The sequence below is a fragment of the Palaemon carinicauda genome, chromosome 16 (assembly GCF_036898095.1).
Source record: "Palaemon carinicauda isolate YSFRI2023 chromosome 16, ASM3689809v2, whole genome shotgun sequence".
Lineage (NCBI taxonomy): Eukaryota > Metazoa > Arthropoda > Malacostraca > Decapoda > Palaemonidae > Palaemon > Palaemon carinicauda.
This window is the reverse complement of record NC_090740.1, coordinates 6734683-6744682: the sequence shown is the minus strand read 5'-3', so window position 1 is coordinate 6744682 and position 10000 is coordinate 6734683. Positions and strand designations below refer to the sequence as shown.

Sequence of the window (10000 nt, the reverse complement as noted above, 5' to 3'; positions counted from 1 at the left end):
AGAAGAGCTTCTCTTGGTTAATTCTTTTTAAAAATATATATATCAATATTCTATTCAGTTGATTTCAAAGCATAAATCAAAGATTAATGAAAGAATTGAAAGCAACAGTAAACTAAATCTATATGATTGCACTATTCCAAATATTTTTGGAATTGGGATTTGAAGAAACAGCATTACAGCATGTAACAAGACATTGTAATTAGCAATAGTTTAAAGGTTTAAAGGCCGCTCATGAATGGCACAGGTAAGGGACAGTGACATAGCCCTATCAAGCCGGACAATGCCCTAGAACTAACCATATTACATATGATCAGCGTCTAAGCTCCCTCTCCAGCCAAGCTAGGAGCAAGGAGGGCCAGGCAATGGCTGTTGATGACTCAGCAGATAGACCTATAGGCTCTCAACGGCCCCGCCCCCACTCCTTAGCTCTATTTGTAGCGGCGCCTTTCCTTATGACAAATTGTGGTCTCGTTAGGGATCCTAGTGATACTAAGTCCTTTGTTGGTGGGGTTAGGGGGGGGGGGTTGTTACCCGGTTTCTTTCTGAAAGTGTTCATGTAGGCAAATGTCTTTGGGCATTGCGTGAATTCCTTACTACCTCTGCTTAATTATTCTAGGCCCATTTAAATCATTCTTTTTAATTCTCAGTTCGTGTGTCAAGTTACGGTGAAAACTGATTAATAATGTATGATTTCAATGTTGATTTCAATATGGTATATACTCCGATACATTAAACTTACATTTAGTCAGAAAAGAATTCCTTCTGGGAGGTGGAATTACAATAACTGTTGAATAATAGAAACTGTTAGAAAGTAGATCAAGATTGCAGGTATTGAAAACTAAGAGCCTTTTCAGAGCGTTTTTCCAGATCTTCTATTAATAGTTGGATAAAAGGAAAATGATATATGAAAGGAATAAAGAATGTTTACCAAGGTAATGCTGAATAAAACTGGAAATCATCTTGATCAAATACTAATAATAGACAACTTTTGTCTTGAACGAGCACTCCAGCAAATCTATACGATCTTCGAACTCATTTTTCTTATGGCATCTATATAGAGTCCCAGTTCCATCACTCAGCATTAGAGGCCGCTCATAAATGGCAGAGGCAAGGGACAGTGACATGCCCTGGAGACTGACCATATATTATATGAACAGCGCCCAATCCACCTCTCCACCCAAGCTAGGAACAGGGAGGGCCAGGCAATGGCTGCTGATGACTCAGCCGATAGACTTATAGGCTCCCCAAAACCCCCCAACCTCAGCTCACAAGGATAGTAAGGTTGCAGACACTAACGGCACTAACGAGTCTGAGTGGGACTCGAACCCCTGACTGGCAAACACCAGGCAGAGACGTTACCAATCAGGCCACGACAACCTAGAAAAGATTTTGAACTACAGAAATAGTCTTTCGAATAACAGAGAAATAGCTGTCTCTAATTCGGTATCAGCAAATTACAAATTCTGCTGTAATATTTCTTTCTTCCAATATGTTGTGTATTTGTATTATAACTATTAAATGGATTAATCAATTATTCCATCGGCGTACGATGCAAATGAGTCAATCCCATATCACAAGAACACATCCAACTCTCTCTCTCTCTCTCTCTCTCTCTCTCTCTCTCTCTCTCTCTCTCTCTCTCTCGAAACAAATGAGTCAATCCCATATCACAAGAACACATCTAACTCTCTCTCTCTCTCTCTCTCTTTCTCTCTCTCTCTCTCTCTCTCTCTCTCTCTCTCTCTCTCTCTCTCTCTCTCTCTCTCGTGCAACATGCACAATGAACTTGTTGTTGTTGTTGTGGCCTGATAGGTAACGTCTCTGGCTGGTGTTTGTCAGTCGGGGGTTCGAGCCCTACTCAGTCCCGTTAGTGCCATTAGTGTCTGCAACCTCACCATCCTTGTGAGCTAAGGTTAGCAGAGCCTAAAGGTCTATCTGTTGAGTCATCAGAAGCCATTGCCTGGCCCTCCCTAGTCCTAGCTTGAGTGGAGAGGGGGCTTGGGCGCTGATCTTACGATATATGGTCTGTCTGTTGGGTATTGTCCTGCTTGATAGGGCTATGTCACTGTCCCTTACCTCTGCCATTCATGACTAGCCTTTATATAAAGTGAACGACAGTGTTAGAGATTAATATCTAGATTAGGAATAGAGAATTTAATATACCAAACGTTCTGGCACACAAACGCTTTAGGGATTGTTCTTTAGATAAAACAACTTAGATAAAACTGGTTTATTTGAATGATCTTCATGTCAAATCATAAACTTTTCACTAAATAGGATCTGAATTTGGAACTGTGTATTCAAACACTAGATTTCTTGTACCATAATATCAGACTCGGAATTATAATTATGGTAAAACGTTCCCATATTATAGGTAGCATCAGTTTGCTATATTATTTGTCTGGCAGATCCAGGGCGGTTAAGTAGAGAGGGGCGCGACTCCCCAAGCCCCGCCCCCATTTTTAAAAGTTGTCCTACGACGGTTCTCTTGCTTGATCAAAAGTTAAAAACTATTTGTGATTCAACATTTAAAAGTAAATTTATGATAGTTACGAGCATTATTGTTAAAACCGTTCTATTTACAAACTTGATATTCTTATAAATATGTACAGTAGATTCAAAATGAACTCTTATCCCCTTCAATGGGAAAGTTTTTTGAGTGTATTCCCTTGCTTTGTATTGACTCTTATACATACCCGTTTTCAGAAAACTTCAAAATCATTCATTCATTCATTCATTCATTCATTCATTTATGAAACAAATTTCCCCTTGGGACTTTATTCAAGAATCAGAGGTATCTTGAAATCATAATCGATTTGTGGTTGAATGCATGAAAGTCGCGTGCGTTACAGATAATATCATAAATAGCCCTTTCTTAAAAAACCGTTTTAATCGCTTATCCTAATCAATAGACAAGAGTAAATGCAACAGAGTGGGAATCAGCTCGATTCTCTTGAGGATTTACTTTTAAGACAAAGGGAATTTCTATATTAGCTTTATTTCTCTCTCGCCGTAAGGTTGCCTTTTAAGAAATGAACTAAGCGAGTGACAGTTCTGTTGTTATAGTTTCTGCCTTCTCTGTTTAGAGTCCTTGGCTCGACGTAGCGAAGCTTTCTCGGGCTGCCTTGTCGTTATTTCGGCCAGTTGGGTGGTTGGTGGTAACCTGTTTACAAGCAATTTTGAGGCTCTATTAGTTGGAAAGTAAAGAAGTGCGAGAAGTTTATTTTTGTGTATGTTTCTTACTTTGTTGGTCTGTTGCTATATTTGTAATACTTCTGTACACTAGATTGCAGTAACCTATGTCTTCAACATACCGGTTTACAAGTTACTTATATGGATATTTTTTCTTAATGCAAATTTCCCAACATGACGGTTTATCTGTACTTTCAGGAAAGAAATCTGGGAACTCTCGCTTACCTGTGCTCCATAAGCTTATAATCTGGATAGGAAGCTACCCGTATTATCACTGCGTACAGACCCAAGTCGCTAAATGCTCAACGAGACAGATTTGACAACGCTGGAATCTGGTGAAGTATTTTTCACTCTGAACTAAAAGGCAAGTATTATATTATGGTCTACTTTTTTCCAATCTTAAGCAAGCTAGTCCTCCCCGATTAGGGGCGGCGCCCCTAATCGTGGGAGGACGTTCCCTATAGCACACGGTAGACCTTTTAAGGTCTACCGTGTGCTATAGGGAGGCTTGCTTTTAAACCCCTTTGTCTAATAATGGTGAGTATTCAAAGTTTCGTATTTTATTTAGGTTCTGCAACTATGTAAGCCTATTGATCAAACATAGTTTAAAACTTGCTTTGCTTTAAATACTAAATTCTATTCAATGGAAATTTTAAGAATGTTTAATATCATAATTTAAGTATACATGTAAGTAAACATTTTAGGAATAGATGTATGCTTTGTTGTACGTAATTAGTTTGTCATAAATTAGTCTGTTACAATTTTACAGGCCCAAGATATTGTCATTTATTTAGGGATTCCCAAATTCTATAAGAAACCTTTCTGATAGTTTACTTTTTCCAGATTGGGTGGCACGACTTCAGGATAAATTTCGACGAAACTAGATCTTCAATTTCTACTTATGACGGCTTGGTTGTGTTGAGGATGGTTACTGGAGATAAATGTAGACATATTCTACAATTACTTGGAGATTGTTACTGGAATTCATGCTAATGTTGGTTGAGGATTGTTACTGGAAAGGCTGTTGGGATCTTCTATAAATACTATAAGGTTACTGGAAATCCTGCCGTTTGGTAGAGTATTGTTCCTGGAAATATTCTTTATTAATCTTTTATAAATACTTGAAGATTATTACTGGAAACCATGCAGGTTTTTGGGTAAGCATTGTTACTGGCAATCCTGCAAAGTCTTCAATAAAAATATAGATACATATGTCCATTGGGATCTTTGAAAAGAAGTATTTTGCTTTTAGATTTGGTCAAAAGAAAAAAAATCCGGTAATTAAGTTGCTGGTAAGTTTTAGCAAGAAATAATTTACTTTTTATGGAGCTAATTTTTTTTTCACTGTTTAAGTGTCCTAAGTTTTCCCAAAACTCGAGAAATTGACTTGTGCTAGTTTAAATCGATTATTTAAGAAAATAAAAAATTCTAATTAATCATTAATTTGCTCAGTCTTGTAATGTTTGTTGTATTGCTTCAGTGGTGTTTAACCTACTGAAGGATCACCATTTTAATTGGTAGTTGTTTGAGCTCTTTAATATTCATAAATGTTCAGTTTTGATATACAAATAAATCTTTATCTGCGAAGTTTGTCCTATTAGTTTGATCTGAAGGTATTGCTGAAATTTTCAATGCAATGTGAACTGAAAGGTTTGAAATTCAGTTAACAAATATAACTTATAAATTTGAACTCTGGTTTTAAAAATAGTTACTTTGCTTTGTAAAAAGGTGAACCGCATGGCGATTCAAAATTGGTATCAGAACATGGGTGTATGAAATAGATTTCGTGTAAGCTCCCTACTTATTTCATGTGAAAAACCTTCTTGATAAACAATTTAAACTGAGAAATGATTGGCGGTTCTTGAAGCTAAGAGCTATCAAATATATCTTAATGTTGCATATATTTTAGCGTAGTTTTGATGTACGAATTGAAACTTGCTGTATGTAGGGCACATTAAATGGTCCAATGTGGCAGTACTCTTTAAGATCAATGAACTATGGAATTTGATATATTTAACAAGCTTCTTAGTGATATTGTTGGAGTAATTTAATGTACCATCAGTATTGCTAAGACCTAGATTTTTTTATGCAGAGATCGGGTATATACTTAAAGATGGTTTTCAAGAGCATAATGCTTATCTTGAAATGTTTGGCTTAAAACAGGGCACAGGATTTGTACAATAGTGAAGGGTGTAATACCCATAAAAATGAACTTGCAGGAGAAACTTACTGAAGCATGTTTGAGCATTTTTTTTCTACTTAAGCTGTAGCTAGAGATCGCTTAGTTTTTACTTGCTCAGTTTTGAACTAATTTTTGAGGGAAGTAAGAAATTCTTGGTCTTGGGAGTATTGCTATTTTTATAGACGCGTACAACGGTTTGATAATTATGAGTGATTTTGAAGTTTAGTGTACTATTTTGAATTTTTTTCTGCATGATTTTTAGTTAAGGTAGATCAAATTTTAAGATAAATTTTATTTAAAAGGGCTTTAATCTTTCGTAATTTTAAGTAAGAATTTGACTTGGTTTTAACAGCATTAAAAGCTGAGAAGTTAAACTATGTAAATTTAACTAGACTATCTCTTGAAGAAACTTGGTAGTGAAGATTACTTATGTAAATTTAATTAGACTATCTCTTGAAGAAACTTGGTAGTGAAGATTACTTTGAAATTTTCTATCTTGATTTATAAATGCTTATATATGAAAGTGTTCCTTTTGGGATACAGAACAATGTTATGGCTCCGTCCACACGACCAAACTTTGTTCGGCGAACTTTGTTTCTCATTGAACAAAGTTCAATAAAGGTCTTTAGGCTTGCGTCCAAATGGTGGCAGTTGAGCAGAGAGAGCCTGCTGACGGCAGCTAGAGTGATTGGTGTACGAGTAAAGAGAAAATGGTCACAGTCATAGGCGTGTAAACGAAATGTGTGTATTGTTATTGATAGAAAAGAAGGAAAGAAGAAAATTTTGTTGAAAGTGTTTGCAAAGGCAACAAAATTTGGGAAGTCATTTTACAATATACAATACGGGAGGTGTCAAGTGAACCAAAACATTTTATAAATCACAGGAGAATGAGTACAGATGCGTTTTCGAGTCTCATCTCGAAACTGGAAGCTACAAATACCAAACGGGATACGGATAGTTTTTTTTTTTTTTTTTTTTTTTTTTTTTTTTTTTTTTTTTTTTTTTTTGAAGCCCTATTACAGGCAACGTTACTTCATTTGTTGATAGGATGCAACTATACAGAATTTCAATAAACATTACAATAAGGATTTCTAGGAGTTTTTGTGAAATTTACCAGAACTTGGAGTCCTAAGAATAATTTCATCGACTTGCTAATATGTCGCATTGCACATCTATAACTGTGGAGAAGTGCTAGTTCATGCTTGTTCTTCTTCAATGTCAATAAATAAGGTCCCAAGTTATTATATAAATTACTACAACTCTTGCATTACGATCTATATAACCATCGGCCCTCGCATCGATAAGGCAATGTGTATTGTTCATACAACTATCAAGTTTAAAGTTTCCTCACAGACCTCATAAAACTGAAGTTTAAACTTTTTAAGTAGAAGATACAGCAATCTTATATCAATGACATAGGTTAAAAAAAGTTACTTCGTACGCCAGGCAATGTCATCTCCCAAGTCTTTAACCACCAATGAGCACAGCTCTCGTTAATTGGGCAATCATACGAAAAATATACTTTACAGAAATTTGTTCGCTGCTTCAAAGGTCACATTAAGCAAAGTTCGTTGAGCAAAGCTCGTCCGTGGTTTTTTTTTTTTTTTTCATGAAATAAACATTTTTTTTTTATGATATACACATTTACCATCTTACAATTTAAAGCATATATACATCATCGTATATTTACATGAATAATATTTTATTTTACATATACTGTACTTACAATTGCATTTTTTACTATTTATCTAAATATGTTTTTAAATTTTAAAATATATCTAGTCGTGAATAATTTTTAATAGTAGTTTTAAATCCTACTTTATTTACATTGAACGTATTTATCAAGTATCTGGATAAAGAATCCTTTTTCCAGGATTATTAAAGTGTTTATGGAACTCCTGTCTGCAGTAGATATTTCTCCTTTATGGGATCCCAACGCAGGAGCCAGTGTCTTGCATAAGGCAAGAAGTTCTTAAAGGAACAAACGAACGAACGAGAGACTTCTCCAGTTCAAGAATTAAAAGCCTTTCATTTTGTCCTGGAAATATAATAAAGAAAATTATATTCAAGATCTTGTAAATTCTGTAATATTCAAAGCTGGGAGGGGGGGGGGGGGCGTTAATTTTCATTATGTACAATATTGAAGATCGTTTTAAAATCCATTCTAAATTTTGAGGAACTAAATTATTAATTATTACAGGGAGCCTTTAACCCGATACCTACTTTTTTTATAACACTAATTATATAATTAAAGATATTTCATTATTTCTGGTTTTTGCAAACTTATAACACTAATTATATAACTCAAGATTTTTCATTATTTCTGGTTTTTGCAAACTGTTGTGCTAAACCTTACATTGAGAGATGACGCACTAGCGGATCCATGGGGGTGCAACCCCCCTTTTTAAAGAACACGTTTGACTGTAAAACCTGGCGTTTACTTGAAAAAGAATCGCTGTTAAACTCAGCATATGAATGGAAAAATATTTATTTTATCAGTTTACTTAATTTTCCTGTTTCATGCTTCATTAAGTTATTTTGCTTTTACTTTATTTTCATGTTTCATGCTTTATTAAGTTATTTTGCTTTTACTTTATTTTCATGTTTCATGCTTTATTAAGTTATTTTGCTTTTACTTTATTTTCATGTTTCATGCTTTATTAAGTTATTTTGCTTTTACTTTATTTTCATGGTTCATGCTTTATTAAGTTATTTTGCTTTTACTTTATTTTCATGTTTCATGCTTTATTAAGTTGTTTTTCTTTTACTTTATTTTCATGTTTCATGCTTTATTAAGTTATTTAGCCTTTACAAGTTTTCTTACGACGATCCTCTTGCTCTAAAGTTAAAAACTATTGGTGTTTCAAGATTTGAAAGTAAATTTTGGATAAGTGTCAAAATCATTTTAATACAAACTTGATATTGTTATAAATATGTACGGTAGAGTCAAAATGAACTCGTATTCCCTTCAATGGACAAGTGGTTTAAGTTTATTCAATTTTTTATTTGACTCTTATGTATAGAAGTTTTCATAAAACAAATTTCCTATTGTGTCTTTATTCTAGAGACAGAGTTAATTGTTTTTATAAACTATTTGTGATTGAAAGCTTGAACGTATGTTAGTGATATAATACGTAATTTCTTTTAATCGAGATTTTTCTGAATTCACCTGTATCGAATTGTCGAATTCACTCAATCAGGATTCTTTTAAATCAAAACTGACATGACTGAGACCCTTGTCCTGCAGTGGACTAGAAATGTCTGCATTTGTTGTTTATGGTACCTGATGTTTATATTTTTTTTTTTTTTTTTTTTTTTTACTTTTTTTTTTTATTATGTGATTCCATTGTTCAATATAGGGATTAGTTGTAATGTATTGTCATTACCCCAGAATCAGGTTATTGTTATGATTTAGGCTCGATAGTAATTAAAACTAGGCAACCTTGTCATATTAAAACATACCATACAAGACAGGAAATCTCAAATACAATAGAATGGATATTCGATTGATCTTTTGCGTTTAAATTGATCACAGTTGCATAAATAATATGATCCTTTTGTTCATTTCAATTAAAATCATAGCATCAGTATTCATATGTGTATTCATTCCGGGTTTACTATATACATGTATTCATTCTATATAAAGGATAAAACCTGGTTCAATGTATACTTCAAGATTGAGGTTTTGTTAGTCTGTTGGAAACATCCCTGCCTGACGATCTGCTGCACAGGGGTTCGAACCCCGCTTGAGTTCGATAGTTTCTAGAAGTGTCTGCAACCTCGCCATCCTTGTGAGCTAGGGATAGGAGGTCTGGGGGAGCCTTTAAGTCTACCTGCTGAGTCATCAGCAGCCATTGTCTGGCCCTCCTTGGTCCACATTGAGTGGAGAGGGAGCTTGGGCACTGAAATTATATATATATATATATATATATATATATATATATATATATATATATATATATATATATCATCAGTCTATAGGGCATTGTTACTATCCCTTGCCTCTGCCATTCATGAGCGGCCTTTAAACCATTAAACAGAATAGATCAAATAAGACATTTAATCATTATACTCAACATGGAGCTTTCACTCGGAGTTCATTTCATGCTATTCCTTTTAAATGTGTGAGATTAGTTTCCATCCTCAAATTAGAGCGATAATACAAAAGAGTGAAGATTGCTTTTTGTATTCACCACAGACTAGAAAATTGCAGAACGAAGTTCTGTGCAGAATCAACCTTAATTGGAAGGGTTTTCCAGGACTTTGGTTTTTGAGAATCGGAGATTGACGATTGTTTCTTAGAAGGAAAAGGAATGTGGAGGAGTGGAAAAATGAATACGAGAAACACAAAGACACACACACACACATACACACAACACACACACATATATAATTATATATACATACATGTATATATATATATATATATATATATATATATATATTTATTTATTTATTTATTTATTTATTTATATATATATACATAAATATATACATAAACATATTACTAGCTGAGGTACTACCCTAATTTGAAAAACAGGGTGCTATGTATATATATATATATATATATATATATATATATATATATATATATATATATATATATATATATATATGTATGTATAT

General features: G+C 34.0%; 1 long non-coding RNA gene across 1 annotated transcript; it reads left to right on the top strand.

The window, feature by feature from the left end:
• The first annotated feature begins 3155 nt into the window (after positions 1–3155).
• On the top strand, positions 3156–4737 carry LOC137654909 (uncharacterized). Its single transcript, XR_011046740.1, has 3 exons — positions 3156–3230; positions 3391–3556; positions 4036–4737. It is a non-coding gene; the product is annotated as an uncharacterized lncRNA (long non-coding RNA).
• The last annotated feature ends 5263 nt before the right edge of the window (positions 4738–10000 follow it).